Source organism: Pholcus phalangioides, unplaced genomic scaffold (genome assembly GCF_987345545.1).
Source record: "Pholcus phalangioides strain wild (caught in Gottingen) unplaced genomic scaffold, Ppha-v1.0 ptg000014l_1, whole genome shotgun sequence".
NCBI lineage: Eukaryota > Metazoa > Arthropoda > Arachnida > Araneae > Pholcidae > Pholcus > Pholcus phalangioides.
In genome coordinates this window covers 13991320-13998568 of record NW_028301607.1, presented here as the reverse complement: position 1 = coordinate 13998568, position 7249 = coordinate 13991320, and the positions used below count along the sequence as shown (strand labels likewise).

General features: G+C 34.3%; 1 non-coding gene across 1 annotated transcript; it reads left to right on the top strand.

The window, feature by feature from the left end:
* Positions 1–1883: 1883 nt before the first annotated feature.
* Positions 1884–1955, top strand: TRNAA-GGC (transfer RNA alanine (anticodon GGC)). Its single transcript has one exon. It is a non-coding gene; the product is annotated as a tRNA-Ala (tRNA).
* Positions 1956–7249: the final 5294 nt, after the last annotated feature.

Genomic DNA, 7249 nt, shown 5'->3' with positions numbered 1-7249 from the left:
ATTTTTATGTTTTCCTGAATTTTGGTTTTTATATTTTTCCTTAACCCATTAGCTGCCATGATCCCCATTTGGGGGTTTTGGAATTTTACGTGCTTTACGTTTACAACTTTTTGTGCATATATATATATAACTTATCAGGCCAAAAATTTCAAAAAAAAAATTTGGCAGTTAATTGATTAACTTTAATTTCTATATATTTTTCAGTTTAAAATTTCATGTTTTCTTCAATTTCATATTTATAGTTTCCTCGGTTTTGATTTCTATATTGATTTTAGTTTCAATATATTTATATTTTCCTTCATTCCTTGACTCCTAATTTAATTTTTAATTTTTTTAGTTTTTTAGTTTTATTTTTAAATTTTAATTTTTAATTTAATTTTATTTTTAATTTAATTTTATTTTTAATTTAATTTTATTTTTAATTTAATTTTATTTTATTTTTCATTTTACTTTATTTTTCATTTTATTCTATTTTTCATTTTATTCTATTTTTCATTTTATTTTAATTTTTTTGTTTTATTTTTAAATTTTAATTTTTAATTTTTAATTTTATTTTATTTTTAATTTAATTTTAATTTTATTTTTATTTTATTTTATTTTTAATTTAATTTTAATTTAATTTTTATTTTATTTTATTTTTAATTTAATTTTTATTTTATTTTATTTTTAATTTTATTTTTTAGTTTAATTTAATTTTTATATTTCTTTTAATTTTATTCCATTTTCAGTAATTTTAATTTTGCTAAATCTTCCTTTTTTTACTGATTTGTTTTCTCATTTCAGTACAACTAATTCCTTTTGAACACTGTCCGAGAACAACTCAATACAAATTTTTAACATCCTTAATACTAAAGAAACATAGAAAAATTATTCAATAAAGACCATTCCAAGAATCCATAACAACTCGAATAAAAAAGCGTATAAATTTCAAAAATTACTAATTGATATTTTTTTCTTGTTCACAATTTTTCTCGCTTTCCTGATAGAAATCTCGAAGAAAATCAAAAACAACACGACATTAAGATGAAATTTTAACGTCTAGTATCACGGGAATCATTCGTGTATTTAATGATGTCCATGAGAGAATTCCCCATTCACATAAAATAGAATTTTAAAAATATATATATATTTTTCATAAATATTCGATAATTCGCAAGAAATATTTTTTTTTGTCTTATTTCCTCAGCACTAAGAATTTTTTTTTCTACTTTTTTTTCTGCTAACGTAACATCCGCTTAATTATTCTAATTAATGGTTTTTCGCCAGTGCATTTTTTTTTTCTGGAATAATTAACAAGATTTTTCGAATATTATAACACCTCAAGAATTCCGATTGATTAGCGGGAGAAAATTCCTCCCCAATGATTTGAAACGCAAATTTTAATCATTTTAATCGTTTCTCTTGTAATTACACTGATCTCTCACGGAAATGCGAACACCTATTCAAACTGCAATGGATGGTGCTCAAGTGCCTATGCACCGGTTTAATCTATGTCTAAAATATGGAATTTACATAAACATTTACGTGAGGGATTGAGGCCCCTGTACATTTTTTTCCCAAGGTTTATCAGTTTTTCGCTTCATAAATTCCCATTATCAGTTATTCCAAATAGAACAAAGTAGAATTCATTTTTTTAAATGTTCATAATCTTCGTGATTTTGCTGCACGAATTTTGTGAAATAAATTAATATAATTCGTTGAACTTGTTTAGCCTTTAAATTTTATCAGAAAAATCTTTTGCGCACATTTTTGAAGCAGCTTTCCTCGGTGAAATCTTCAATTACCGTTCCTGAAGTAAATGCGAGATACAGCTTCTCTTGACGCCGTCCATGTACGGTGCCTTTCAACATATATATACGCTCCAAGGTTGAAATATTCTATCTGCTTCCATAGCTTAGATGGTAGAGCACTCGTCCGGCAAGCGAGAGACCGGGGTTCGAGTCCCCGTGGGGGCAGTGATGAATTTTCTTCCTTGTAATCTTCATCTCCACAAATAACCTGTCTTTCGATGAATCTTGTACAGCTTCTCTTACTATAAATTTAATATGGTTCACTTTAGATGGATAATCACGAAGTCAAAAAATGCTTACTTCATGAAATATATTATATTATACTGCCTATACTATATTGAAGAAATATGTTGTATGGAGAAAATAAAACCTACGGGTTGTTTCAGAAAGGACTCCGTAACTTTGAAATGACATAATTTTTAAACAGTGATTACAAAGAAAAATGAAATAAGTGGTACATTTTTGATGGGCAGATCCAGAAGTTTAAATACACTGATAGATGGCACCATTGCTTTATTACGCGACTTCTTTAGGCGAAGCTATTTGATATTCAATGCTTAAAGTAAAAGAGTCCACTCTGCTACCTTGAACAGTTCATCTGTGTAGCACACGCATCCATTGCAGTAGTGACATTCAAGCATTACACATTTCACTCATGGGTTCGAAAAATAGATGACAGATTGCAGCACTATATAACAAGCATTTCTCAGTAACAAACAACACATTAGGTTCATAACACGTACACGACATTCCAACATGTGCCGATTCGATAGAAGTTCGGCAGAGGAATACGGGTGAGGTGCATGTCTGGTTTAGTGGTACTAGTAGCAGTAGTAGAGACATTGCAGTGTGAAGTGGTTTCCAAATACACTTTTAAGTTTTCTGGGGAAGATGACCATTTCGAATTCATCATTTTGTGATTTGACTAGGGTTACCAGACGTTCTCATTTTTTACGTCATTTTGAGCGGCGAAGTAGCTTTTGAAATGTCTACCGTATGTCTTCGTTTTTAAGGTTCCGGAATTATTTTCATATTCTTCCTTTCCAGAAATAAAGATTGCACTTTGAACCAAAAATCTGCTCCTAAAGGTAGGTTCATTTGGTTTTTTTCACACATATATACACTCTTTGAAGGATGCCACTGCTATACTTACCCTCCATTAAAATGTATCCCCTTTCCCATGAAAAAAAACCGTAAACATAATTAAATGCGTCTCTGTTTTAGTTATTAGAAAACAATAGTGGTTCTTTCTTGGTCCAGACACGCCATCTGTTGTGAAAATATGTAAGTGACGTTGCCAAGAGTTCGCGCGTGTCTTCAGTTGTAAGTTTCAAAACCCTGTAATCCAGGTCAAATACCCAAAAAAATAATGATAGCAGTGCGCTGTTGATTATGAAAACGCTATGGATTTAAAATATAGCGGCGTTATCTCCTGTGAACAAAAATAATTGGGTTGCTGCCGAGGCGGCACAAGCGTGAGTCTTCATTTTGGAGTTTCTGAATCTGGTGACACTAGATTTCACTCATGTTTACGAAAGACAATGTCACCCACTGTTTAAAAGACATCGAGCCTTCACTGTGGTGTCATCTATTAGTCAAGTTGTAACTAATTCCCCGAACCGGGTTATTTGAAATTCAAGTCCTGCCCATACTACTTGTTGCTATCGACTGTAGCTCTGTTTCCGAGTTGCATCATTTCAAAGTTAGCAGTTATGATGAGTAGTCAAATAAACTATAACGACAACTACTATAGGAGTTATATTCCCTATCTTGCCTCTAATGGAGAATATAAAACTTTAATTATCATTTTCTGGATTCATCTCTAAATCGTTCTTGGGGCAAAACCTTTAAAAAAAATGATGTCTTACTCATTATCAGATCAATATATAAAAAATCAAAGCCTTTCAAGTCCAAAGCCATGACAAGAATCGGAACGAAATGAGAAATATTTTCATATTTATAGCCTTATCCCCTTGCCATTAACTTTTTTCTTCGATCTCATAAATAGGAAAAATAAATGAAAATTTATGTAAATTTCGGAGTTTTTAATACAGCGAACAGAGGGATTAATTAAATTCTTAGGGAAAATGTATGCCCCCACCCCTTTTTTTTTTTTAATATTCCAATCCCACGACCTGAACATCTTCTGATATATTTTAGAAAAACAAAGTGAGACGTAACGTTTAAATATGATTAACTTGAAAATAGGATGAATTATTTCTTCTATTTCAGCAGAAATTTTTCTTTTTTGTTCTGGAACAAAATACAAAATTCCTGATTATTCTTGATTTTTGGATAGCGCATTCAATTGTTTTCTTCTTGAATTCCTTCTTTACGGAAGAAATAAATAAATGGAATCGAACAAACATAAGATTTAAAGAAAAAAAAACTAATTTTAATTAAATGCCACGTGCTCAAGAAATCTATTTCCAGGCTTCGAACTGATTATATATTTTTCTATTTATTTTTTCGGTTTTTTTATTTATATATATTTATATATTTTTTCTTATATTCTAGAGAATAAGTCTTTATGCATGAGATTTATTGCCTAGACAGAGGCAGAAAAGAAAAACCGATTTCAATGCAATCGAAAGCGAACAAAAGACCAGACGCCTTGCGAATTAACGTTGGAAAATAACGTTTCAACCGAGCGCTATAACGATTCAATTTTCTTTGATGAAAAAAAAAATTGTTAAGGCCGTAATATATATTTTTAGCATCTTCATCGTCAGACGATTTTTTCCTATGCAAGATATCTACAAATTATTGGAGTGGTTTCGTCATGGGCGGCTCTTAAAAAGGGTGCGAAGGCACGCGCGTCCATGGAAAATTTTGATTTATTAATTTAGTTCTTAAAATGGATGTGATACCAACTAAATGCCATTGAAAACACTTTTAATCAAATGAATTCGATAAAATTAGAAAGTGTATATTTATGGGAAAAGAATGTCCAGTAAACTATGTGTCATATTGTCACTCCATATGTAGAATGGCGCGTTTGATACGAGATGGAGGAATCATAGCAATGGAAGAGCATTGGTAGTATAAGAATGTTGGGAAGGGAGAGAGGAAGTGTGCGTGCGTGCGTGCGTGCGTGCGCACGCCCTTTTCTTCTGGCCGGAGGGGATCTATTTCCTGTTGTTTTATCTATTCTAATTTTTAAATTAGAATATAATATTGAAAGAAGAGAGTGCGTGCGTGCGTGACATTCACGTTAATGTTGCATTGGTATAGCATTACTCTATTCGTACCGTGTATACAGCCTGACTCTAAATTCATGGAACGAACTTTAAGAGGTAATATATGGACACCAAAACAAGAATTTTTTGGTCACAAAAGGCGTAGTTGAATCGCAATAGCAAACACGGTAGACGGTGTTTTTAGAGAGTGCATAACCGCATTTCACCAAAAGAAAAATATCATATTTCCGACGTATTTGCCGCGATATGTGCGCACGTATCAACCACTCGAGGTTGCGCGGGGGGGGGGGGGGGGGGGGGGTTGTAATGTGGTACTCCACGTGGTGCAACTTGGGTAATTTGCGGATCACTTAAGTGGCCCGTGGGATATATACATATGATTTTAGTGACGCGCAGCCATAGTTTCAGATCACTTAAGCGAACCACGACACATTTCCATATCACTTAAGTGACGCGCGCGGCACATTTACAGATCACTTGAGTGACGTATGGCACTATTCCAGAGTAGATGAGTTTCCCTGTGTCATAGATCCGGATCATTTCGATCATGTCGGCCCATGGCATATTTCCATAAGGCTTTATGACCCGCGTCATATTTACGGATTCCTTTGCTTACCCACGGCTTAGTTCCACATGACATAAATGACCCGCAGCACACTCCCAGATTACTTTAGTGGCCCGCGACACCATTTCAGAGCACTTAGTAGGCCCACGATGAATTTACATATCACTGAATTGACCTGCGACATATTTACATATCACTTGAGTGACGTGTAATACAGTTACAGAGCAGTTGAGTGGCCTGTGGCACAGTTCCAGATCACTCAAGCGGCTCATCACACATTTCCATAAGACTTCAGCAACCCACGTCATATTTACAGATCACATTGACCCGAGGCTTACTTCTAGACTTCAGTCATACGCGGCACATTTACAGATCACTTAAGTGACCCATGACGAGTTTTCAAAAACTAAAGGTCAATAGATGGTTTATCCATTTGTGCATAATGCACGTCCGTATTTTTCCGAACATCATTCACATAAATCGATTTGCATCGAGAAGCGCGTCTTCAATTGTTATCAATCAAACTATAACGTTGTACGGAATAGAGTAAAACAATGACAGACTGTGATATTCGCCATAGGTGCCACGTTTGGCATCCGTCCCGTTTTAATCCCCCCTCCCCCCCCCCATCAATGGTCTTTTTCTTGGCACGAATTTGTTCTAATCATGGTAATGAAAGGCTATTTTATCTATTGTTAGTTGCAATGGGCGACGTTTGGCATGACGCCCTGCTTTTGTCTCAAATAAATGCGATCAGTCTTGGGTGCTCATGCTTTATGAGTTGGAACCATAATCTTCCGCGATATCTTGACTCGCTTCAAACGTCTTGCACTAAAATGTCAAATAAATTCATTTTTAGCCATTTTAAGTATTTGATCAGGTTTCGGAACGATGACTAGTCACAACAGGGGAGTTTTATCCAAGCCAAGTGTTTGCATGAATATGGACTGAGATTCTCAAGACTCGAGAATCCGAAAAATCTCTTGATGAATTAGGGTGATCGCATTGTCTGACCACAGAAAGATAGTGTTTATGATCTTCTATGACCTCCATCACGAAAGAGACGGTTTATTCTTCAGTAGGGAGAAATGGGGAGAAAAATAAAAATAAAATCATGCTCCAGGATTTCTGTTTTTTCCCCGTTTCTCCTTACTGAATAATGAACCCTCTCTTACCATGACGAAGATCATTGAGGGACTTGAGCTATCTCTCCGTAGTCAGACATTTCCTCAACAAAAATACGACGGAAAAGTGCCAGAAATTGCCTATTGTCACCTAAAATGATGCCAAAAGCGAACAAAGTTGCCAATTATGATTAAAATGATTGGAATATCGCTGACGGTGGGAAATGAAGCACTACTGCGAATCGCAGTGAGTTGAAATGAATTCCACGGGGAAAAAAGCGTTTAACAAGGTAAATATGTGAGACAATCATAATTATTATATTATAATTAATAAATATGGAAATAATTTAATCCTCAGTTCGAGTAAAGAATGAAATTCAAAGCTGTAGCTTTGTTTGAAAATGGTGAGGGGGGGGGGGACAAGAAACTTTTATATAAATAGTTTGGTAGGCCAAAATTATGGGTAATTACGGGTCATGTGGTCGTTCTACTGATGATGCCGATCACTGGAGTTGGGGAAACATTGATGTCGAACCGCGATGTGCGACAGATGGTGTCCGGGATAACTTT